Source organism: Moschus berezovskii, chromosome 21, assembly GCF_049115385.1.
Source record: "Moschus berezovskii isolate FMDL1 chromosome 21, NW_MosBer_1.0, whole genome shotgun sequence".
Lineage (NCBI taxonomy): Eukaryota > Metazoa > Chordata > Mammalia > Artiodactyla > Moschidae > Moschus > Moschus berezovskii.
Genome location: NC_142480.1, coordinates 5,259,095 through 5,285,409, shown reverse-complemented (window position 1 = coordinate 5,285,409; position 26,315 = coordinate 5,259,095). Strand labels below are relative to the sequence as shown.

Genomic DNA, 26,315 nt, shown 5'->3' with positions numbered 1-26,315 from the left:
TGTCAGACTTTATTTTTTTGGGCTCCAAAATCACTGCGGATGCTGATTGCAGCCATGAAATTAAAAGACGCTTACTCCTTGGAAGGAAAGTTATGACCAACCTAGATAGTATATTAAAAAGCAGAGACATTACTTTGCCAACAAAGGTCCGTCTAGTCAAGGCTATGGTTTTTCCTGTGGTCATGTATGGATGTGAGAGTTGGACTGTGAAGAAAACTGATCGCCGAAGAATTGATGCTTTTGAACTGTGGTGCTGGAGAAGGGAGAGTCCCTTGGACTGCAAGGAGATCCAGCCAGTCCATTCTAAAGGAGATCAGTCCTGGGTGTTCATTGGAAGGACTGATGCTAAAGCTGAAACTCCAATACTTTGGCCACCTCATGTGACAAGCTGACTCACTGGAAAAGAGTCTGATGCTGGAAGGGATTGGGGGCGGGAGGAGAAGGACGACAGAGAGTGAGATGGCTGAATGGCATCACCGACTTGATGGACATGAGTTTGAGTGAACTCCAGGATTTGGTGATGGACAGGGAGGCCTGGCGTGCTGTGATTCATGGGGTCGCAAAGAGTTGGACACGACTGAGCAACTGAACTGAACTGAACTGAACTGAGGGCAGTAGAGAGTCCTGAAGTGGACGGAGGCAGATCCTCTGTGCTGCTCTTGATGAAACTGTTTTCCTGGTCTTGGTTGGGGCGTTACGATAATCAGGTCCCTGTTGTGAATGAAGCTCACTCTGCCCTGGCAGAAAAATGTGAACACAGCCTTGCCTCACAGAAAGGTGGGAGATCCAAGGAACACGGCCGGTCCTTTACCGAGAACTCCGTCCACAGCCAGTCCATCTCCTTCTGCAGCTGCAGCCCTCTGTGGCCTGACGGCGTGCGCTTCCTTAACCCTTGACTCCCAGGAGTCTTCCCTCTGCTCCTTAAACGGGCTTAATCACAGATCTGCACGTTCTACTCCGCTTCCCTGTCTCTAAACTGAAACTGCAGAGCGTGTTTCGGGACTTAGGAGAGTGTTGTTGGTTCTTCTGGCTCCGCACAGAGAGAATTCGGCGAGAGGCAGGGTGACAGGTAAGGAAAGGGTTTATTAGTGAGTGCAGGACACTGAGAGAGAGAGAAGCGGGCGGACCAGGGAGCACTGCCTAGAACTCAGTGAGCGATCATCACGGCTCGTGATAAACGTGTGAGTTTATCCTCACAGGAAAAGTGGGGAGGGGGAGAGGACCACCTTCGTCCTCACTCTTTAGTAGACCTCACACTTCCTCCGTCAGCTCCTTCTCGTCGTCAGGCAGGGAGTTTTCTTGTCTCCAGATGGCTGTTATGGACATGAGTAAAATGACAGTCAGTACACCGAAGAGTGGTTCCCACCTCCGAGTTTGGTGCCGTGTCCCCCTTTCCTTATATTGTTTCTTTTTCCTGCGTGCCGAGGAGCGTATCCCAGGAAGCATTAGCTTCCTGGCCCCTCCCGGGGAAGGAGGTGGGTCTCATTCCATCAGTCATCTCCTGTTTAGGGCACGTCTCAATATTCTCCTGCATGGTTTTGTTGGGGAGCAAGCCTGCTTGCTTTGCCGGGTAAGCAAAGTTGCTTTCTTGAGTGACCATCAACACAGGGTCTCCCATACCTCTTCCTTTACTTACGATTCGCTGGAGGGATTAACTGTTTAGTCGCCCACTCGGTCCCTTCATTGTGTCCCTGTCAAAGCCATTGTTTTCTTCCTATGAAACCCTTCAAAACCCAGCACTGCACACACTTCCTTTAGAGCCTTTTTTGATCACTGTGGCCCAAATAAATTTTCCCTTTTTCACTAACTCCCATGCAGCACTCAGGCTGTTGAGCACCCAATCTAATAGCTCATGCTTCTCGTTCTTATCTTCCTGACTTGGTTGAGGATGCTTGAAGGCAGAGCAGTATCCTTTTCGTTCCATCTGTCACACTTGAGCAGAGTGGATGCAGCCCGGCTTCTCAGCACTTTTTATTTACTCATTTTTGTTACTTATTTCAAACCTCCTGCCATATGCCAGTCATTGTTATAGGTCGAGAAGGGGAAATGGCAGGAAAAAGTCCAATTTGCTGCCTTTTTGACGTCTGCTCACTTCTGAGCATGAAGGCGAGATTGGGATTTCGAGAGAGGTCCTGAATCTGGGGAGCAGGTCCTGTTGTGCCTGGGTAGGAGATGGGGAGAAAGGCCTGAAAGGACCAGGTGGTAGATTTTCAAAGCTGTAGGAAGTTAAAAGGGTTTGAGCTAGTAAAAATACATGTGAAGTTTAAAGAGTCCTTATATTATATATTTTAATGAAAATATTCTGATTCTTCTGGATTCAAATGCAAACAAGATAACATGTGTACAATTGTACCCACTATATTCCAGGCACTTTTGTTATCATCTGTAAGTTTCCCAGCAATCCTCGAAGCTTGGCATTATTTCTACTATTTTATCTAAGAGGCACCTGAGTTTCAGAGAGGTTAGATCCCTTTCTCACACATCTGTTTAATCGGTAAAGGTGGACATCTGACCTATGTCTTCTAACTAAAAAGTCCATGCTTGTTTTTATCATTCTGATCCTAATTTTGTAAAACAAAGTCTGTGAGGGGTTCTGACTCTGTGTGCTTTATGTAATGTTTCATTGGTAAGTGACTGTATCGCATTGCTGAGCCCCGACTGTGATCAGTGAGACCTGCTGAGAACTTCATTCGTGTGAACACGTGCAGTGCTTTCCTCATCAGAGTCCTGTGAGACAGCCGCTGGCGTTGTCCTGTCTGTTCCACAGCTTGTCCAGCTTCACACGCGCTGGCACTTGAACCCACGCCGTCTGACTCTGGGCCCTGTGCCTTTACTGTCTTAGTCATATGAGGGGCTTTGTGGCTGAGAGAGTTCTGTGCTCAGTTGGTTGAGAAAAATTGCACAATCCACCCCCACCCCGCAGTGTAGCATGAAAGCTCTGATCAGCCCTGCAGGGGCAGCTGTTACATGTGTGAATTCTGCACTGGGGTTTCCCATGTATGTGTGACGAAGAGAATTTTGCTGCCTAACATTTGCATGCATGCTAAGTCGCTTCAGTCGTGTCTGACTTTGCGACCCCATGGACTATAGCCCACCAGGCTCCTCTGTCCATGGGGTTCTCCAGGCAAGAATACTGGAGTGGGTTGCCATTTCCTCCTCCAGGGGAATCTTCCCCACCCAGGGATCGAACCCGAGTATTTCTGCATCTCCCGCACTGTCAGGCAGATTCCCCACCGATAGCACCTAACACTTAATTTTTAGTTTAAACTCTGGAAAAATGCTGCTATAGGGAAAGGAGAATCTGAGTCTGGGAAGTAGAAGAGGGAGAAGAGAGAATTGTTGTTCAGTCACTAAGTCGTCGGAGAAGGCAATGGCAAGCCACTCCAGTACTCTTGCCTAGAAAATCCCATGGATGGAGGATTCTGGTAGGCTGCAGTCCGTGGGGTCGCTAAGGGTCGGACAAGACTGAGCGACTTCACTTTCACTTTTCACTTTCACACATTGGAGAAGGAAATGGCAACCCACTCCAGTGTTCTTGCCTGGAGAATCCCAGGGACGGGGGAGCCTGGTGGGCTTCCATCTATGGGGTCACACAGAGTCGGACACGACTGAAGTGACTCAGCAGCAGCAGCAGCACTAAGTCGTGTCCTACCCTTTGCGAACCCATGGATTGCAGTATGCCAGGAGAAGAGAATATTCAGGAGAAAATATATAAATGGAAGAAGATAATAAGGCCTGAGATTTGAAGTCTCATTTAGGTATGAGTTCAGGCTTCTGCTCTTACTGGCTGTGTATGTTAATTTGGGGGAAATAATTTTTTTTCTTTTTGGGTCTCACTTGCCTTATCTATAAAATATTATTGTGAGGAAAAATGTGATTGTATATGCAAAAATGCTTTGTTAACAGTAAAACTCAAGTTTTGTTTTTTTTTTCAATTGGTGTTTACCAAGTTCGTTTCCACTCTAGTACCCAACACAGCGTCTACCAGCTATTTGAAGAACAGTTAACAGTTTTTGGATGAATGAGTGGATTTTGTCTTTTAAGTCTCTGGGTTCTGTAGCTGGTATGTTACAACTGAAAAATGTTTTACAACGAGACTTTGTTTCTTGAATTTTCTTTCTAAATTGTATTTTAAAAATATTTATTTATCTGGCTGCATTGGGTATCGAAGCACGTGGGCTCTTTAACTGTGGCTCATGGGCTCTAGTTGTGGCGTGTGGGCTCAGTCATTGTGGCGTGTGGGCTTAATTGTTGCCGCATGTGGGATCTTGGTTCCCCAACCAGGGATTGAACCCGTGTCCCTGCATTACAAGGCAGATTCTTAACCACTGGACCAGCAGGGACATCCCTCTGAGTTGTATTTTGCTAGGTTTTCTGTTTTTGGAATTTAATGAAGTCACCCAATTGGAAAATCAAGACCCACTCACTTTGTTGTACTCCAATTTGGACTGCTCAGGCAGTTTATTTTGTGTTTTTCTGATATGTCCCTGGCAGCTACAAATTTTTGGACAGTTCCAAATGGTAAATTTCATTCAGCAGTGTGCATGTGGTAGCTTTTTTTTTAATAGCACTGCTGATTCTCTCAGATGTGCCTGTCTGTGGCTTCTTTTTTAAGGAATTTCTAATATGTCACCCTCTTGATGCAATTACTCTTGATGTTGCCATGATAAAGTCTAGCTGTTTCAAAGGACTGTCAGGAGAAGAAACTTGCTGCACTTCTGCATACCAGCACAGGTGGGGGAGTGCTAGCGTGTCAGAGCGTTCTTTACCAACTTCAGATAAGTCACCTGTGTTTCCTGTTGCTGTTATTCAATCACTAAGTCGGGTCCAGCTCTTTGCTACCCCATGGACTGCAGCACACCAGGCTCTCTTGACTTTGTGCTTTTGCATTCCAATCCCCTGTGATGAGAAGGACTTTTTTTTTTTTTTAATATTTACTTTTTTAAAAATTTGGCTGCGCTGGATCTTAGTTGCAGCATGTGGGATCTAGTTCCCTGATCAGGGGTTGAACCTGGGCACCCTGCATTGGGAGCACGGAATCTTAGCCACTGGACCACCAGGGAAGTCTGAAAAGGCCATCTTTTTTTTTTAATGTTAGTTCTAGAAGGTCTTGTAGGTCTTCATAGAACCAAAAAGTTTCAGCTTCTTTGACATTAGTGGTTGTGGCATAGACTTGGATTGCTGTGATGTTGAATGGTTTGCCTTGGAAATGAACCGAGATCGTTCAGTCATTTTTGAGATTGCACCCAAGTACTGCATTTTGTTGACTATGAAGGCTACTCCGTTTCTTCTAAGGGATTCTGGCCCACAGTAGTAGGTGTAATGTTCGTCTGAATTAATTTTGCCCGTTCCTGTCCATTTAGTTCACTGATTCCTAAGATGTCATTGTTCACGCTTGCCATCTCCTGCTTGACCACTTCCAACTTACCTTGATTCATGGACCTCACATTCCTGGTTCCTAAGCAGTGCTGTTCTTTACAGCATTGCCCTTTACTTTCACCCCCCAGACACATCCACAACTGAGCGTCATTTCCACTTTTGGCCAAGCCTTTCATTCTAGAGCTATTTCTCTGCTCTTCCCCAGTAACATTGGATACTTTCTGACCTGGGGGCCTCATCTTCCGGTGTCATATTTTTTTTGCCTTTTCATACTATTCACGGGGTTCTTGAGGCAAGAATACTGGAGTGGTTTGCCATTCCCTCCTCCAGTGGACCATGTTCTGTCAGAACTCTCCACTAGGACCCATCCATTTTGGGTGGCCCTGCATGGCGTGGCTCATCACTTTGAGTTACGCAAGCCCCTTCGCCGCAACATGTCTGTGGACCATGAAGGGGAGTAGTGTTTCAGCACCCGGCCAGAGAGACAGAAATGAGCTTAAGGTCCTTTCAGTAGTCCAGATGTGGCACAGAGTTCGAGAGTCGGGGTGTTTTTGCTTGTTCGTTTTTGGCCGTGCGGGTCTTTGTTGCTGTGCACGGCCTCTCTAGTTGCGGCCGGCGGGCGTGCTCTTCTCTGCAGCGCACGGCCTTCTCGTTGCAGTGGCTTAGCACAGGCTCAGTAGTTGTGGCTTGTGGGCTTAGTTGCTCTGCAACTGGTGGAATTTTTCCGGACCAGGGATCAAACCCACGGCCCCTGCGCTGGCAAGTGGATTCCCATCAACTGCACCACCAAAAAAGTCCTAGGAGATTTTTAAAGAGAGAGACAACCAAATTATGTTTTAGCACACCTGTTTGTTTCCTGGAATAGCGCTGTTCCTCCTTGAGAGAGGCTGTGTTGTGCGCAGCAGCCATTTCTGGAGAGGTGGGTTAAGTAGCAGGGACCCAGCAGTCTGCCCCTGGTCACCTGACCCGGTCATGCAGTTTGTGTGGGCTGGCCACGGCCCAGCCCTTGCCGTGCTGATTGGCTTAGGTGCAGGGTGACATCTAAGTCCTCTGTGGGACCCCTGCAGGGCTAGAGCTGTTAGAAAAGGTGCTGTCTTTTCTCTGTCGGGCTCGAGAAAGCCTCAAGTCATTGTAGCCTTCTTTCCCACCGTGTGGGTAAAGACTGTCTGAAATGAAGCCAGAAAGGGCAGTAGGGTTTAGCTAAGGCCAAAGAAACAATTCTCCTGGCTTCGTTGAGCTTGTGTGTCCTGCGTGCCGTCCTGCTTAATCCAGACTTAGCCAAAAGCCTTATCTTTTTTGCACTGTGTGAACTAACTCCATTTTCCCCATTAGTGTCTGTCACTTACAACCTAAAGAATCCCAGATAATTCAAAACCATGCAAGATAAATAAAAACAGAGTAAAACCTGTACTGTTTTTACCTCCAGAGGAGATGAGTGCCCTGGTAATCTTCAGAACTGTCAGACCACGTTCACCAGATTGTATCCATCAGGCATCCAACAGAGGATTGTGGTCTGGGACACTTGTGGACTGAGTTGTGTCCCCCTGAATTTGTGGGTCGAAGCTCTCAGCCCCAGTGTGACTGTATTTGGAGATGGGGCCTTTAAGGAGGTACTGAAGGTCAAACTGGTCATAAGGCTGGAAGCTTCATCCACTGGGACTTGTTCCTTTAAGAATAGCAGAGTCTCCAGGAGAGCTCTCACACAGAGGAGGGCTGTGTGAGGCGCAGGGAAGGGTGGCATCCACAGTCCAGGGGAGAGGGCTTGCGAGGAAGCTGCCTGCCCACACTTCGATCTGGACATCGGCATCCTCCTCCTACGAGGAAGGGAGTTGTGACTGCTGGGACGCCCAGTCCGTGGTATTTCATTCTGGCCACCCAAGCTGACTGATGCAGACACATTTAACATAGAGAATAGGATGCTCAGGCGACTCAGGATCTCATCTGAAGGGCTTGGCGGGTGCTTCCAGAAGAAGAAACAGCACCGTTAGAACTAAAAAAGCTCTTGAGCTCTCCTCTGGCTCATTGTGCCAGGAGCCACTTTTTTGGACCCAGTATTTACTTTTCATTTTCAACGGGGTCCCCTTGAGGCATTTCCAGTGGGAAAGGGAAGCAATATTTACTGAATACCCTCTGTGTCGCAGGCAATTTATAGTTATTACATCCTCGTTTATCATTCAGAGCTAGACCATAGGATACAGCTGGGACAGCTTCTGTCAATTTCGCTACTAAGTGCCAAGAGCTCTATTTATAATACATTATTTAATTAACACCACACCCAGCAAGTTAGGAATTCCCTCCCTCTTACAGATGAGGGAACAAAGCGGGGAAGGGTCCAGACTTGGGCATGATCGCTGGGGTAGCTCTCAGCAAAGCCGGGTCTGGGACTCCAGTCTGACGACTCCTGTTCTGTTGCCTTTCTCCCCCTGCCCTGTAACGGGAAGTGCAGACCCGGGAAGGCTGAGGACCTGAGGCCCACACAAGGCAGAGCAAAGCCAGACCCAACTCCTACACGGTGAATGCACTTCCCTCACAAGAAGTCAACCCTTTCTGTGGCTCTTCCTGCCCTTTTTGCTTTGACATTTTCCTACCTACCCCAAAGCTGATGCATCAGGCGGTCAGCCCTGCCCTGGCGTCAGAAGCCGGGAGGCAAGGCTCCCCGGTGAGCTCTTTGTTCTCCTCAGGATTCATTCTCACTTGGTCCGTAAGTAGCTCCGTTCGTCGAGGTCACTCAGCTGTCCTGTGCCTCAGTTTCTTCCTCTTTCAGATTAGCATGGAACGGTGAGCATGGAAGAGCTGCTGAGAACATAAAGCCTCACACTAAAGATTCATGGCGCCATCCCTACATTCATGATGCAGGGATAGATAATGTATAATCGTGTATGTTTGTCATATGACTGTTATTGGCAGTAATAGTCTGCCTTCTGTGTCCCCTTTAATTCCAAGACCTTCAGGAACACAGCATTTCATTAGTTAAAGGAGGAAGTGGTGTTTAGTAGCAGGGAGAGGATACATTTGAAAAGATACGCGAACTCCTGGGTGTGACTGAGCCCCAGCAAGCTGTGAGATGTGGGCAGGTCCTTTACGCAGGCTTGGAATGCTCTCCTTCAATACGGTGATTGATAACCTCCCACATCTGCCTCAGATAGCTTCCTTAATTGGAGGCCTGATGTTTGTGCCGTCATTGAGGTGCGGGGAGAGAAGGGGGGAATAGAGTGTGCCGTGTGCCATGACCTGGCTTCAGGGTGACTTGCCACCTGCTCATGGCCTTGAGCCACTCTCCTAGCTTCAGTTCACTTGTATTTAAAATGGAAAGAATGATAATAGATGTGAAGAGTCCAGTATGCAGTAGGTGCTCAGTAAATGTCTTTAGAGAGAGGTTATTACTAGGCATATACCCCAGATGTGACGTTTTCGATAGTACATCACCAAATGGCTCGCACCGTGGAGTTGGACCCAATGGATAAATTTGTCTTAGTTATTTTTCCAGATACTCTTTGGTGAAGTTTTTTATTTTTGTGAAAATGCTAATGTCTGTCTGGGAAAACTCTCTCTGAAAGTTTTGCTTTTGAGAGTAGAACATTTCTAAGGTGGGAATCAATTACTTAAGTACTGACAGAGTGAATCGAATCAGAGCTTAGTGAATAGTGGTGCCTGTCCCCTAGAGCAGCCCTGACTGACAGAAATAGAACCCAAGCTGCAAATCGGAGTCATGTGCAACATTTTAAATATTTAGTCGCCCTGTTAAGTAAAAGGAACAGATAAAATTAATTTCAACAATCTCTTTATCTAAAGTACTGTATCTAAAATATTATAATTCCAACACGTAATCAACATAGAAACTATTGATGAGCTATTATTAGATGACTTTTGGTTCTGAGTCTTTGAAGTCTGGTGTGTCTGTTACACTAGTATCACTCCTTAGACCAGCCCGTTTCTGCTGTTCCTGGTCACACGTGCCTCGAGGCATGGCCTTGGACCTTGCAGTTCCTGAATTCCCATGAACTGAGAAGGAAAATAACTCAGATCTCTGTTACATTATTGCATTTAGCAAATGGACTCGAAATTGCTGGGCTGAATAGAATTTCCAGATTTGTGCAGTATTCCTTGCTCTGTATTGGGTTTCACTGCTTTTGGAGGTTTCCAAACGTTCCGTGAATTGCTCCTGATTTCTCTGTTCCTGACTAGAGCACTGTGGAGACTCTGCCCGCTTTAACCCCCTAGTCTGTGGGCAGTGGTCCCTGAACAGGAACATACCATGACAGGGCTTCAGCAGCAGCCCCCCAGCTCGAGGCACCCCCTGTGTTGGGGGAGCGGGGATGCTCTTTTTGGTGACTTGGAGCCCTTTTGAAAAATTAATGGAAATTATTAACACAGTCGCTGAGAAAGTCTGACATGCTTAAGCCACCACGTTGTGTGCAGTTTCAGGAGAATGTGGATCCAGGAGCCAGGCTGCACACCTCCAGCGTCGGGCAAGGCGTGTGGCCAGCACCCATTTGTGAGGGAGGGGAGGGTTGGGGAGCTCACAGCACACTGGACCGTGCACAGGGCAGGCGGCAGAGAACAGATGCAGAGCTGGCACCTGCAGTTGCCCCTGGACAGAGCTTTCCAATTTAAAATCTTTCTTCATGACATGCGACATTTCCTAAACACAGCGGTTTTGCTTAAACACACACACGCAGCAGCAACCCCTGTATCTAGAATCCCATGTTAGAACTGTCCAGAGACTTCCCTAGGGGTCCAGTGGTAAGACTCCGTGCTGTCAATGCAAGGGGTCTGGGTCAATCCCTAGTCTGGGAACTAGGTCACAGATGCCCAGGAGGAAGATTGAAGATCCTGTGTGCCTCATATAAATATTAAAAAAAAAAAAAGATGCACTTTCTATTAAAAAAAAAAAGGAAGAACTGTTGAGAAAGCTTCATACAAAGCCACAGGGAAATAACCATGGGTTGGGCACTCCCAGGCTGCCAGGCGCTGGGGAAGATGAAGTCAAACCTGGTGACTGGCCTCCCGGAGCCCACAGTGACAAACCCGGAAACAGACCGTGTAGTGGGATCTGAGCTGCAGACCCGGGGCTGGGGGACCTGATGCGCAGGTGCTGCTGGGTGTGTGCTGAAAAGGTTCCTGCAGAGGCAGAGCCTGGAAGCCGTCCTCCCACGTGGTGGGGGAGGGTGGGACGGGGATGGACGGACAGGGCACGAGACCGGCCAGGGCACATGCCGGGGATAAGCTTCCCAGCGCATTTACACCACTTCCGACAGGAGATCCGTCCTCTTCAGAGGAGTTTATGTGAGGACCTGACGTTGTCAGATTTGCGTTTTATCCAGTTACCCTTGGAACTGACTGTGAGTGGTGGGTTTGAAGCCGCTATATCTGGAGACAGGAAAGCCTGTTAGGAAGCCGAGTTAGTCCAGGTGAGAACTCCCGGGGTTTGATCTGGGCTATCAGTTCTTGGCAAATAATTCGATGAGGAATAGGAAAGGATTTCCAGGTTGCCTGCCAAATAAGTTATAGGAGCTTTTATTAAAGTAAAAACTATTCCTTACCTGGCAAGGGAGATTCCATGATCACGAAGGTGGTTTTCCCAGGGCGAGGCTTTCCATTGCATTCCAAATGTGCTGACCCCTGCGATTTCCCCAAATGTGGGAGACGCGACTGCATAATTTGTGATTGTGGGGAACTGCATTCATGCTTTTCCCAAAGGGGGAAAAAAAGCAGAAACTGTTGGAAGAAAAGCTGGGCACAGAGACGCTGACAGAGGAGCTCATTCGAGCAGGTGTGGTGACACCACCCCACCTGAGGGTGGTGAGCCTCCTGCTTGGGGTTGATGGAGTTAGAGCCGCCTGTGAGCTCTGGGTGGGAAAGGGCTGTGGAAAGTGGGGGACCACTGAGGGGCAGGAGCCAGACGAGGAAGCTTTGAGGGGATCTCTACTCGTCGGGACACTGAGGCAGAGAGGGGACTCGCTTGTCCGAGGCCAATGGGGGCGGATGGGGGACTCAGGACCAGCTGCCCAAGTCGCGTGCCTCCTGGGCTCTTTCCTCTGTGCCCCAAGGGGAGTGTCTCCTGAGCTTAGGATTTTATGGAGGCTGCTAGTATGTGGGATTAGCCTGGCATCCTTCGTGTTTGCAGGGCAAGGAGCATCCAGGAAAAGTTCTGAGTGACAGTTACCATCCCAAAGGCCAGGCTGGAAGAGGTTTCTTTATATGTATGTGTAAAAACAGCCCATTGCTTTTGTACTTGCTTTACGTATACTCATGGCTTCTCGGTCTGCTGTCGCCTCATCAGTCACAGGGTCGGTAAGGATCGGTCACCCTATTAAATCATCTTACAGGTGACGAAATAGGCCAAGGGTAGAGAGGTGAAGAGGTTTGCCTGGGGTCCCGCTGCCGCTCAGGGACAGAGCTTGCGCTGGTCTGCGTCTTGCGGTCCCAGGGTCAGGCCATTTTACTGTCACGGACTGTCCTTCCTCCATCCAGTAGTCCTCCATTTAAACAACTGCCCACGTCCAGGCCTGCGTCAGGGCCTGGGGCTGCAGAGGTGACCAAAGCAGCGTCCCGCCCAGTGGCTCAGTTAGGTGGTGGTTTCCCAGAGGACGCGGTGCTGCAGTAGACACGGATGGACGGAGCACGGTGGCGTCTGCCCTGCCTGGTCCCTTGCAGGTTCACGGTAGGTCTGTTTGTTCTCAGTCAGTTTGGGCAGGACCTCGATTAATCATTTCCCGCCTATGAACTCAAAGTTGAAAAAGAGGCTGGTGTTGTTGGGAAATCGAGATTATTAAAATTTTAGAGCTCAAAGACCTTGTTTAGAGCTGGAGTTGATGATCTCCTGAGGGCCTGATGACTGGAGCAGCTGGATCTAGTCACTGTCAAATAGATGACTTCAAGGCAGCAGCTTCGAGGACACTCTACTGAAGCGTCGGGTGGGTGCGCACCCAGAGGAGGCAGAGCTCCGCAGCCAAACGTGCCTGTCGTTAGAATGCAGTGATTTTAGCGACGTGTGTCAAACACAGATACGTTAGTTCACAGATTGCAGGCCAGGATGATAGGGGGTTTTTTATTTTTGTTTTTTAATTTTTAAATCATGAACTCTGTTATCAGCTAGATCTAGACTGATGCAATTGAAATGCAATTCAGTGGAAGTTGAAGAGTCCCCCAAACTAGGAAGTGCCCACCCAGGGTTGTATGGAATGTGATTCCACCGCTCTGCCAAAAAGATCACACTATAATGTAAAGTAGCAAAACTGATGTTGTGGTGTGACTTTGATTTGGCTTGGTGATGGGGAAAATGGAAGTTCTTGCAAATGTTACCACTTCATAGTAATTACTTGCAGTGGAATTTTCTCTCGAATTTTTCCCATCACACTGAATTAGCTGCATTCCTTAGTTGAGAGCTACTGCTGGAGACCCCTGTGAACAAATAAACTGCCACCTGGATAAATGGCCTTCCCTGTATTTCTAGAGCTCCACGCCCCTCTGACAAGCATCTCTGACAGTGACATGTCCTGTTTTTCAGGAGTTTTCCCCCATTCATTGTTTCATTTAATCTTCACAAGCAGAGTGGAAACGAAGAAGCTGACTCAGACCAGCCTCAGAATGGTTTGAGATGTGACTGTGCTCAGGGGCCTGCTCATCCCGCCCCTCATTGTAAAGCTGCGATGACGGTTCTGGAATAACTCATCTCCCTGAGACCCGGAGCCTGGCAGCTGTAGCTCACGTGTCCCCCGTCCACCACACCTGCCTCGTGCATCCTTGAAGCCCGATGAGGGCATCAGTCCCAGCAGAAACATTAGCGGGAGCTAAGCTGTCAGCAGCAGAACTGCCTGAAACAGCAGCCAGGCTTTTTGGACAAAGATATTTTTTAAGAAGACAGTTTTTGGGGTTTTTTTGTTTTTTTTTGAAATTAGCTCATTAACGAAGTAATTCTATCTCCTGTCAGCAGAGGCTAAGGAGCTCAGCTATAGCAGCTGCCTCCCTAGTAACAGTTTTCATTGGCCACCCTCAGAAGCAGCATCATTGGCTTCTGTGGAATAGAGAATTTAAAAATAGACTGGACTTGGTTTGCAGAGCAGGGAGGGCTCCTCAAGGTGAGCTGGCGGTTCTCTCGCTGTGAGGACAGGCAGCCATGCGCAGAGAGGCAGGGGCCTCCAAACAGGGCCTCCGCCTGTACCACTGGAGGCCTGCGTGCTTATCTTCACAGCACAGCCCTTTCAGAGGGACCTCCTCCGCACCCCACTCCACGCCCCTTTCGTGGGCTGCAGCGGGCTGAGGAACAGGCCTGGTGCAGGGCTGGTGCGAGGCGCCTGTCAGAGGGTGCTGACTGAGGCCTGCCCCGCTCCGCAAGCTCAGGAACGCTGGGTAAAGCGTTTCATCCTTCTGAGCTTCAGAAAATATGTTTTTATCTTGGCCTCTTCCACCGACCGACCGACCGCACTGATGAGGCTGTTGTGATGACAGAGTGTGAAACCAGCCTCTTTAAATGCAGATCACTGTAGAAATGTTAAAGGCTGTTCTAGCTGGGCGTCAGAAATAGACCTCCACTGCCTACCTCCTCCTTTGCTTTTCTCTTTCCCCTTGTCTCTCTCCTCCCCGGTCTCCAGCAGCAGTCGAGCTCCTGCCCCCGTTTCCTCTGCCGCCCAGGTATAGGGCGGTGCAGGCTCTACCTGTCTGAGGTGCCAGGTCCCAGGAGACCTGCATTCAGGTTCCAGCCTTTCACTAACTCACTGTAGCTTTTTAAATGAGCTGCTGCTTCTCTGTGGGCCTGTCTCCTTTACAGCAGGCCTGCTCCACGTTGGCAGAGTTGACATTTGGGCCCAGGTGATCCTTTGTTGTGGGGGCGGCCCTGTGTATTGCAGGATGTTTACAGCATCGTCGGTCTTACCTACTACATACCAGTAACCTCCCTGGTTGGGAGCCTCTGCTTTATAATGTTCTTGTTCAGTCGCTAAGTCCTGTCCAACTCTCTGACAACCAGGCTCCTCTGTTCATAGCATTTTCCAGGAAAGAATACTCGAGTGCGTTACCATTTCCTTCTCTAGGGGATCTTCCTGACCCAGGGATTGAACTCTTGTCTCCTGCATTGGCAGGCGGATTCTTTACCGCTGAGCCACCAGGGAAGCCTCACTGATTTTTAATAGAGTCGGGGTGATCATAAAGCCAGGACCCACTCTGCAGATTTTCTTGAGCATCATATGAAATCGAGTGAGGTGTTTTCTAACATCTAGCACAGTCTTCTGCTGCCTTAACACCCTGTTCAGGCCGAACATGCACAGTCGTCGGTCCTGACTGCCCCGCCTGGGAGCAGACCTCTCCTGTGCCCTGAGGTCGCCCCCTGCTTTCCCGGCAGCGTCCTTGCAGCAGGCAGTGTGTTGGTTCTGACCGTCTCGCGTGCAGGGGCGTGTTTCATTTCACTTCACGTCTCTGACGTTTCACACAGTGCATGTCACGTCACAGGTGCCCCACACGTGCTTGTTAAGTGAATATACCTCTCCCTTGAGGATAGTGCTTTTTCACTTTTCCCCACCCATCATCTGCTTTGATCCTCACCAGAACTCTGTCAGCCAGAAAGGGCTGGGGTTACTTCTCTCCCCTCCCGTGGCTGAGCTCACGTGAGAAAGGACAGTGAGGTGGGACAGTCAGCCTGGGTCCTCGGTGACTTCCTCCTGTACCGCGCCCCTGCTTGGGGAGCTTGGGGAAGGGCCTGGCAATAAACTCCAGTGTGACTATTTGTCTGCTTTGTTCTGTCCCGAGTATATTAATGAAGACCAAGTCACTCCGTGATGTTTGCTCTCCCCGTGTGTCTGTGTTTATGGTTAGCCGGCAGAATGCATTGTGGAATGAATCAGTGAATTCCTGGAATGCTCCGAGGCCACTGTGAGCCCTGATGATGTTAAGCAGTCTTGACAGTTTTTTCCTCCAGCCATTATCCTGAATCCCATGAAAGCCAAGTTGACTTCCAGCCTAATTAGAGCAGTAGGTCACCCAGAAGCAGCTCAGAGCAGCACTAAAATCTTGAGAAGAGACCTGTCTGATGTGATGCAATATTTTCCCTCCATCTTGTCATTGAAAACAAAAGTGTTGAAATTTCAGATATAGGATTCCATTCTCTTTAAAGGATTCTGAGACAGTGAACCTGCAAGATTGAAAAGCCAAAGAGTCAGAAGAGCCCAGGAGACACTGTGCACAAAAAGGAGGCTGTGGGTTACTTGTTGTTCAGTCACTGAGGCGCGTCTGATCTTTGCTGCCCCATGGACTGCAGCAAGCCTGTCCTTCACCATCTTCTCGGAATCTGCTCACACTCATGTCCTTTGAGTCCATGGTGCTGTCCAGCCAGCTCATCCTCTGTCATCCTCTTCTCCTGCCCTCTAATCTTTCCCAGCGTCAGGGTCTTTTCCAGCAAGTCTTCAGCAAACACAGTGTTGATTAAAAATTTTGACAAACAGTAAAAAGGAGTCGTGGACTAAGCATCGGGAGGCTTGGTTTCCAAATTCAGTTTTGCAACCACTGTTTTGAGACCGTGGGCAGATCTCTTTCACGTGACCTGAGCCTCTTCATGAGGCCATTAAACCCAAAGACAGAAACAAGTCATCTGTTTTGAACAGAGTCCATTGGGTCAGCTTTGGCAGTCACACAGAATCAAACTCAAACAAATCATTCCATCCAGTCTCCTATAAAACAGATGACCGTCACACACACCAGATGGCCAGTGTCAAACCCAAACGGTTTTCCCGCTCTAAAGCAGGAAGCATAGCTTGTCCGTCTCTGGATTCCAGCATCGAGCACATTCCCTGCTTGCAGCCTCTGGCCCTGATCACCTCCCTCAGGACCCCTTAAAAGAAGCATTCCGTTTCTCCAGTGAGCTCCGTTCCATAGGCCCAGAGCTCATGCTCTCGTTTCATCTCTCAGCCGGTCCTTATGTGCTCTGATGTCTTTTTCCCTCACTGTCTTAGTCACCCTCTCAGAATGTTTCCCAGGGCCAGCACCTCTCATACTGTGATACCAAAACCTGATCTCATCATTCCTTCTGTGCTCCAGCCCTGACAGGGCCTGGTTACATACTCCACAGCCTGTATCATGAAATAACTGAGTCAAATACCCATTCACTGTTCCTGATTCAAGTTCTGAGTTACGATAATGAGACGTGTGTATGATACCAGTAAACTTTTACCTCATGATTTTTCAAGATGACTTAGGGATATGTTGGACAACTGATGTTTGGCAAAGGTAGTTCAATGAAGAAAGCATTGTCTTTTCAACAGATGTTCAAGTTGGAACAATTAGATGTGAATATGCCAAAAAAATGAACTTTGACCTAACTCCTACACATTGTACAGAAGTTACCTCAAAATCGATGGTAAATCCAAATGTAAAATACGAAACTATAAAAATTCTGGGAGAAAACGGGACAACTTTTCATGACATAGGGTTAGGCAAAGGATTTGACCAAAAGCAACCATCCGTAAAAGAAAAAAAGAGACGAATTGGACTTAGTTAAATTAAAATAATCTTGGTTTCATCAAAATTAAAAACTGTTACTCTGTGAAGGACACTGTGGGGAGCAATGTAAAGGCAAAAGACAGACTTGGGAAAATAATTGCATACCCCAAGGGACTTGTCTTTAGAATGGACAGAGAAACTCTCAAAGCTTAACAGTAATAAAACAGCCCAGTTTTTTCAAAGTGGGCAAAAGATTGAATAGACATTACACCAAAGAGGATACACAGATGGCAAACAAGCACATGAAAAGATACACAGCATCATCAGTCATTAGAGAAACTCAAGTTAAAATTACAGCGAGGTATGACAATACATTTACTAAAACGTCTGAAATAAAAGATAACCCTGACAGCGCCAAGTACGGGTTCGAGTACGGCTCTCTGGCATTCCTGGTAGGAATAGAAATGGAACAGCTACTCTGGAAGACAGTGCCATTGGCAGCTTCTTATGAAGTTAAGCATAACCCAGTAATCTTGGTCCTAGAGACTGCGTTAGTATAGCCTTCTGTGGCGATGGAGAACAGATCAGTGGGAGAAAGTGGGGGGGGAGGCGTGAGCGCGAAGGGGGAGTGAGGGAGTGGGGGTACGGGGACTCAGTCTGGCTGTGGTGATGGCTACTCACATCCAGACAGGCATTAGGCTCGTTCCAAACGAAGTCAAAGTCAAAACCAAGGCGAAACAGAAGTTCTGAAGGACAAACCAAAAGCACCAGTAGTTGGAATGAAGAAAAGTGGTTTCTCCGTCTCCTGCTCCTTTGGATTTATAGTTATGATTAAGAGTTAACCATAACTAGCTGCGTGTTCTTTTATCTTCAAATGCTTGTTAGAGCTGCTGGATGTCACTGAAAGGAGCCAGAAGGCTTGGAAACATTCAGATACTCAGCTTACAGCTTAAGAAGTTAATTGTTCTTGGGTCAAGTTCCTAGACCTCCCTTAAAGCCTGAGCATACTTCAGGTTCACGGGCATTGCCTTGAAGTCACAGAGCACGTACGCTGCAACAGCTAGATTCTGGGAAGGCCCTTTTAGTCAGAAAGCCCATTCATTCTGTTTTCACTTCATTCTCTAGAAGGCTGACATAACTTGAGAGTTGTCACCCTCCATGAGGTCCTTTCTACTGGGATTATTTCTGATGTGAGCCAGAATGGTGAGGTGATTTTTCTCAACAGCCTCCAGTTCAGTTCAGTTCAGTCGCTCAGTCGTGTCCGACTCTCCGCGACCCCATGAATCACAGCACGCCAGGCCTCCCTGTCCATCACCAACTCCTGGAGTTCACTCAAACTCATGTCCACAGAGTCGGTGATGCCATCCAGCCATCTCCAAGTCCCACCAATTCATAACCAACCCATTTGGAAGCATTGCAGTTGCTGTATTGGGGGTATTTTTTAAATCATAGCTTTATTCAGGCATAGCTTACATACCATTAAATTCATCCAGTTACAGTGTGCTGTTCAGTACACTTTAATATATTCTGTTTTGCCGCTGTTACCGCAGTGAATTTTGGAACATCTTTGTCACCAAAAGGGAAACTGTACCGCTTAGCCGTCCTTTCCCATTTCCCCCCAGTCCCTTCCCCCAGCAACCAGCAAACTACTTCTCTATCTGTGGATCTGCCTATGCTGGGCATTTCAGTGAATGGAATCTTGAAATGTGTGGCTCCTTGTGACGGGCTTCTTTCTTCTAGCCCGACGTTTTCAGGGTGCCCGCACACTGTCCGTGCATCACTGTTGGAGATGTTGAATTGCACACATCCGTCCGAGAAGCAGCGCTTCCTCCAGTCCCTCCCCCAGGGGCACAGAGGCTCAGTGGAGGCACCACTGCGATAAATGCGGTCTGTGAGGCGACGGGGTTCCAGCCGAGCTGTCTCAGGTCCTGAAGGACGGCGCTGTGGGCTTGCCGCACACAACGTGCCAGCACACAGGGAACACCCAGCAATGGCCGCAGGACCTGAAAAGGGCAGTCTTCATCCCAGTCCCAGAGAAAGGCAATGCCAAAGAACGCTCAAACTACCGCACAACTGCACTCATCTCACTCGCTAGTAAAGCAATGCTCAAAATTCTCCAAGCCAGGCTTCAATAGTACATGAACTGTGAACTTCCAGATGTTCAAGCAGGTTTTAGAAAAGGCAGAGGAACCAGAGATCAAATTGCCAACATCCGCTGGATCATCGAAAAAGCAAGAGAGTTCCAGAAAAGCATCTATTTCTGCTTTATTGACTATGCCAAAGCCTTTGACTGTATGGATCACAATAAACTGTGGATAATTCTGAAAGAGATGGGAATACCAGACAACCTGATCTGCCTCTTGAGAAACCTCTATGCAGGTCAGAAAGCAACAGTTAGAACTGGACATGGAACAACAGACTGATTCCAAATAGGAAAAGGAGTACGTCAAAGCTGTATATTGTCACCCTGCTTATTTAACTTTTATGCACAGTACATCATGAGGAATGCTGGGCTGAAAGAAGCACAAGCTGGAATCAAGATTGCCGGGAGAAATATCAATAACCTCAGATATGAAGAGGAGAAGGCAGTGGCAAGCCACTCCAGTACTCTTGCCTGGAAAATCCCATGGACGGAGGAGCCTGGTGGGCTGCAGTCTGTGGGCAGCAGCAGATATGCAGATGACACCACCCTTATGGCAGAAAGTGAAGAGGAACTCAAAAGCCTCTTGAAAGTGAAAGAGGAGAATGAAAAGGTTGGCTTGAAGCTCAACATTCAGAAAACTAAGATCATGGCATCTGGTCCCATCACTTCATGGGAAATAGATAGGGAAACAGTGACTGACTTTATTTTGGGGGGCTCCAAAATATTAAAAAACAGAGACATTACTTTGCCAGCAAAGGTCCGTCTCTCAAGGCTGTGGTTTGTCCAGTGGTCATGTATGGATGTGAGAGTTGGACTATAAAGAAAGCTGAGCGCCAAAGAATTGATGCTTTTGAACTGTGGTGTTGGAGAAGGCTCTTGAGAGTCCCTTGGACTGCAAGGAGATCCAACCAGTCCATCCTAAAGGAAATCAGTCCTGAATATTCATTGGAAGGACTGATGAAGCTGAAACTCCAATCCTTTGGCCACCTGATGCAAAGAACTGACTCATTTGAAAAGACCCTGATGCTGGGAAAGATTGAGGGCAGGAGGAGAAGGGGATGACAGAGGATGCGATGGTTGGATGGCATCACTGACTCAATGGATATGAGTTTGAGTAGGCTCCGGGAGTTGGTGATGGACAGGGAGGCCTGGCATACTGCGGTCCATGGGGTCGCAGAGTCAGACACGACTGAGTGACTGAACTGAACTGATTCCATACAGACATTCTGGGGAGAGCGGATCAGAGGAGAGGGGTGGGGCCTTAATTTGTCTTCGGTATCTTTCTATGGTTTTGAGTTTTCTAACTTGAAATAAATAGAACTTTAAAGCAAGGAATATCTGAGTGGAGAACTAATGCCTCCCACTTTTTTTTTTTTACTTTGTATCTCTCTGTTTTAAGAAAGATCTAGTAAATCATATCTTTCTAAAATTTCCCTGGGATGGTTTTATTTGATTATTTCTCCCCATCATTTTTTCATTGCATAGTTGAAACTACATTACATACGTTTGTGCTCATGATTACTTTTTCATGTTTAATATTCCCCTGGATCCCTCATCATGTTTTTTCTCCTTAAATTGTTGTTTGATATTACAGTTGCTAACCCCTGTTCTGTTTATTTGTATTTGCCTTGTAGCTCTCCATTTATTTTTAGTGTCGAAGTATCCTTTTGTTTTAACTGGCTTATGTTGACTGGGTAACTCTGGTTCTTTTTTTTGTCCATTCCAACATGTTATATTCCCTGTCGGTTGACCAGTGATTTCAACCCCTTTACAGTAGGTCATGACTGTTAGCGCAGCCGTTTTCAGACTGGGGCACGGTCATTCCTGGGGGGGACTGTTGGGCCTTCCCAGGGCTGCAGTGGCAGAGGCAGCCTGAAGGGGATCCGTTTCCGGAGCTCCTGCTTCCGTGTGTCTGGGGTGTGCTGGCTTCCCTTCCTCACGTGACCCCTCGCTGTTCCACTTTTCTCACTGCGTGGAGAGAGGCAGGCATTTTGCTTGCTCTTCCCAAATCTTATGAAGATCCGTGGCTGCAGGATACAGTAACCTTCAGTGGTCCGAACAGAGGAGTAATTTGAGAACGCGTTGGTCCTGAAGGAGCCTCCCGGGAGCCAAGCAAAGACAGCATCTGTAGGAAATAGCGAAGGGGGCAGCTCTTGTTTCATCCAGGCTGCCAGTTTTGTGCAGAGTGCCGCGCCCCTGCCTGTCTAGTTGTCTGTTCTGAAAATAAGAATTCTCTCACTGTGGTGTGGATAAGCATGTTAGGGTTGGAAAATTAGTCAGGTTTTTTCCGAGTACAAGGTGAAACTGATGTGGCCAGACAGTTTGACAGAGCAGACAGGCTCTGCCAGGGAAGCTTTAGGGCAGACCTTTTTCATAACTGAAAGAACTTTAAGCTCACATCTTAAATTGCATTTATATATATTAGCATATGTAATGCATACATACCATGTATGATGTTTCTAAGTATTAAATCCTTTGCAATCATCTGAACTTCCTCTCGTGGTCCGAGTGTGGGTTGCAAAAGAATTTCCAGACAGGAGACAGAATGAGAGGGAAATAAAGTTTATTAGGGCGGGAGACGCTGTTAGAATAGCGGGCCATTTCAAGGGAGAACCGACGTTGAACAGGGGTCTTTAGTCCACCTGGTACAGGGAGTGGGATGGGGTCTTGCGGGCTGTTTGCTGGTTGAGTGAGGCATGTATACTGGGTGGGGGAAAGTAGGTGCAGATCCCTTCTCCCCCGGGTAGAAGGGGCGACGGGTCACACTGTTCCATTAACAGTATGACATGGGGGCGGGAGGGATGGTAAGGGTCTGGTCCCAGACCCTCCTGGGTTTTATCTGCTCTTTCGTCCTTGGGTCACCACGCTTCCCATGAAATATTTTATGGATGTTGCCTTAAAAATATGCAACAGGGTATATAATTTTTCTAAAGATTTCTAGAGGGTACATAAGCAAAAACAATGGAGGACTAGAATAATACACTTATTTCATCTTAGTCTGTATTTGCTATTTTTAACACTATTTTTTCCTTGTTTTTTTTCCCCCTCCCACCCCTACTCCCATTCTAATGTATATACTGAATTTTCTTAAATTGAGTTGAAAACTGTAGATTCTCTCTTTATTCTCCTGGTTGCAGCTCCTAGCTTACCGTGACCTGTGCTTACTCTTCTTTTTCATTATCATTGTTTTAAGTCTGGTCAGTGTCCGTGGCGTCCCTGTCCTCAGTGTTCCCTGGCCTCTCTCTTCCTCGTAGAGTAACCTGCCCCCCACCCCCCCCAGACAAGGAATTTTGTTCAGAATTATAAATGCACTTCCTTAAAAAATGGTTTCTGATTATCATTGCTTACTCAGACATAATTAAACCTCTAACTATAAGAAACTTTATGAGATTTTTGCCCCCCCCCCATTTTTCTGTTTTAAACAACCATTTTAATCATTTTGCAGTTTGCAATTCAGTGATATTTTTTACAACACTGTGCAACCATCATTACTCTGTAGTTTCAAAACCTTTTTATATCACTTCAAAAGGAAACTCCATACTCATTAAGCCGTCTCTTCCCATACCTCCCTACCGTCCCGCCATATTAATTATATTTTTAATGGTTTTTGGTTTTTTTTTAATGTTTTGCCATCTTTGGGGGCTCTTGCTGGTTGAGAAGAGACTGCCCTTCCCAGGGCTGGCTAATTCCTGTAGGCAGTAAATTTGTTGGTGAGTCTGCTTTTCGTATACACACCAGCCAGTCTGCAGTCCATACTCTCAAACTCCCCTGTCTGACTCACACACCACTTCCTGCCCTAAATCTTCTCTGGCGCCACAGCCTGCTGGAATTATTCAAACCAGCCAATCCTAGTCTGTTTACCCTGCTCTGCTTTCCCCACGGAAATTCCAAGAAAGGCTGCAGCCCCTGGCCTTCCGCTCGCTCCTTCCTGCCTGCGGACCAGCACTGGAGCCTCTGCAGTACCAGACCTTCTGTTTCAGGGGGAACTGTGAGTAACATTAAGCTTTTCTTTCAATGGTACTGTTGTCACTCGGTCACCTTTATAGATTAAGATCCAGACACAAATGACCAGCACTCTGACGGTGGTAATCTGTGTCCTGTCTCTCTGTGAATTCTACATTGCGTGTCTGAGTGGAATCATACGGTGTGTGGCCTTCACGTGCGGCTTCCTTCTCTTAGCATCATGATTTCAAGGCTCACCCATGCCGCAGTGTGTGTCGGTACCTACCTCCTTTTTATGGCTGAACTGGGTTAAATTATATGCTCCCACTTTTTGTAACTAGTTATTTTTTCCTTCATAAATGTTCTTTTGTGCTTGAATATATCCAGTATAAGTTCTTCAGAGTAAGATCTGTACGTAGTAAACTAAGATCTTATATACCTGAAATTGCGTTTCCCCCTCATATTTAAATAATAGTTTAGTTTGGTATGAAATGCAGGTATCGAAGCTTTTCCCTCTAGAATTCTGAAGATAACGTTCTATTATCTTATAGCAGCTAGCATGTAGAAGTCTGGTCTGACTTTCATTCTTTTGTTGGTGATCTGATTTTACACTTGGAAAACTTTTTAGAATTTTCTCTTTGTCTGATGTTTGTAAGTATTATTATAATCTGGGTGTGTGCAGATGCACACTTACGTGTTTTATTTATCAATTTTGTGTGTCACCCTGTGAGCCTTTTCGGTCTAAGCTGTTAGGTCTTTCTTTCTTGGATTCTGGGAAATTCCATCATTGTTTCTCCAGATGTTTCATCTTTTTCTCTTTGCTTCTCGGATGCCCTTTTCACAGGAATTGGTATTTTTCTCCTTTCCTTGTTTTCCCTTCCTGATGTGTCTTTTGTTGTGTTGTGTCAGTTGCTTAGTCATGTCTGACTCTTTGCGACCCCCTGCACTGTAGCCCGCCAGGCTCCTCTGTCCATGGGATTCTCCAGGCAAGAATACTGGAGTGGGCTGCCATGCCCTCCTCCAGGGGATCTTCCCAGTCCAGGTCTCCCACACTGCAGGCAGATTCTTTACCATCTAAGCCACCAGGGGAGCCTAGGTCAGTTTTGTGACCTGATTTTGTGTTTTTCATCTCTTGTCAGTTCTTCCGCTGAGGCTGCCCATTGAGTTCTTTATTTCAACAGTTATATTTTTATACTAAAAATTGTTTGATTCTTCTTTCTCATAGCTTATTCCCACCTTATAATTGTATCTTCCCTTATATCTCTGATGATTTTATTATGCTTGTTAAATTTTCAAAGTGTTCCCTATGGTGTAGTTTGTCCATAAGAAAAGCTTTTATGTGTTTCATTTACTATCACACTACTCGACTACAACACTGCTTCACTTTTTAAATTTTTATTTATTTTTATTAAGTATAGTTTATTTACAATGCCGTGTTAGTTTCTGGTGTAAAGTAAAGTGATTCGGTTCTTTATATATATATACACGTATATGTATGTATATGTGTGTTTTTTTTTTTTTCAGGTTCTTTTCCATTATAATTTATTACAAGATACAGAGTTTAGTTCCCTGTGCTATATAGGACCTTACTGTTTATCTATGTTATGCATGCTGGCATGTTTCTGTTAATCCCAAACCCCTAATTAATCCCTCCCCTCTCCCTTTCGGTAACCACAAGTTTATTTTCCATGTCTGTTAGTCTGTTTCTGTTTCCTGAATAAGTTCATTCGTGTCATGTTTTAGATTCCACATGTAAATGATATCACACAGTATTTGTCTTTCTCCGTCTGACTTACTTCACATCGTATGATAATCTCTAAGTCCATCCATGCTGCTGCAAATGACATTAATTCATTCTTTTTTTTTATGACCGAGTAGTATTCCATTGTATGTATGGGCCACATCTTCTTTATCTGTTCGTCTGTTGATGGACACTTAGGTTGCTTCCATGACTTGCCTACTGTAATTAGTACTGCTCAGGAAACCAGTTTATTACAAAGGAGATGAAAGGATACAGATGAAGTCAGATGTGAAGATACAGAAGGCAGAGTCCAGGAGGGTCCTGAGCACAGGGGCTTCTGTCCTTGTGTTGAGGTTGTCCCGCCCTCCCAGCTCTGGATGCATTCTCTTCACCAGCCTGGAAGCTCTCCAGACCCTGCCCTTTGGGGATTTTATGGAGGCTCCATTAAATAGGCATGATTGAGTACATCGGTAGCCAGTGATTTCTGAACTCAACCTTCTTGGAAGCAGAGGCTGTGGATTGTAAGGTACAACCTAAGGTGGTTCCCTTAGGGGCTTTCCAAAAGTCACTTCATTAACATAAACTCAGCGGTGGTTGAAAGGTGCTTGTTATCAATAACAAAAGACATGGTTCACTTCTTTCACACAAAGCTATCAAGGGATGCTTCCATTGCTCTTATACTTTGGAAATTCCAAGAATTTGGAGAGCACAGAGCCAGAGACGGACAAAGAGGAAATATATATTTCTTATTCTATATCCCAGTTTTCGTCGTTTAAATGAAGCCTTTCTTTTAAATCTTCGTGTTATAGTGCTTTCACTTCTTAGAGATACTACAGTTTTCCCTGTGAGTTCACTGTTTTCTCGGAATGTTCAGTTGCCCCGCTAGTCCTGTGTGGATTTGTGCTGCAGAGGAGTTTGGCCAGGAGCTTAGTTGAGATAAGCTCCCCTGGTCAGATAGTAAAGAATCTGCTGCAGTGCAGAGACCCAAGTTTGATCCCTAGGTCAGGAAGACCCTCTGTAGAAGGGAATGGCAACCCACTCCAGTATTCTTGCCTGGAGAATTCCATGGACAGAGGTACAGTCCGTGGGGTCGCAGAGTCAAACACAACTGAGTGACTAATACTTTCACTTTAGTTGAGATGGAAGTTCCTTGGGCAGATCACCATAGTAGTATAGACAAAGCCCATCACTTCCCTTTCCAAATGCTTCGGTTTGAAGAGCAAGACCGTATCTATATCCTCTCTGCACCACCAATAAATGTCTTTTTTAATCCCAGTCTCTGGAGCAGAACAGTTCTGAACACCCACTGTGTACCAAGAATTATGCTGGGCACAGGTGGTTATAAAAGATGAATAAAACATGGTAGCTCCTACCTAAAGGAAATCACCTATGACAACTAAACTGATAATGTTGTTAAGTGCTGAAGAAACACAGCAGTAGGAATGACTTTCTCTGGGGACAAGGGGGGCATTTAAGTGCCTCATTGAAGAGGCAGTCTGTAAATTGGGTCTTAGAGGACAAAGTCTGACTGCAGTTGGTCGTGAACCTTGCTAATTGCTCTCGACACTTGAAGAGTGATTTAGTGAGACAGTTATGAAATGTCCTGTTAAGGAAGCACCCTGTAGTGTGTTACTGCGAACTGAGTTCAGCACCTAGTAACGCTGTTCAGGGTATCATCGG

At 46.7% G+C, this 26,315-nt stretch overlaps 1 protein-coding gene and 1 non-coding gene across 2 annotated transcripts in view; both read left to right on the top strand.

Moving 5' to 3' along the window:
• Positions 1–26,315, top strand: part of EVL (Enah/Vasp-like) — a 139,091-nt gene that overhangs the window by 46,334 nt on the left and 66,442 nt on the right. The gene's annotated exons all lie outside the window — the stretch shown is intronic.
• LOC129550809 (U1 spliceosomal RNA) lies at positions 10,915–11,077 on the top strand. The gene has a single exon (XR_008684938.1). It is a non-coding gene; the product is annotated as a U1 spliceosomal RNA (small nuclear RNA).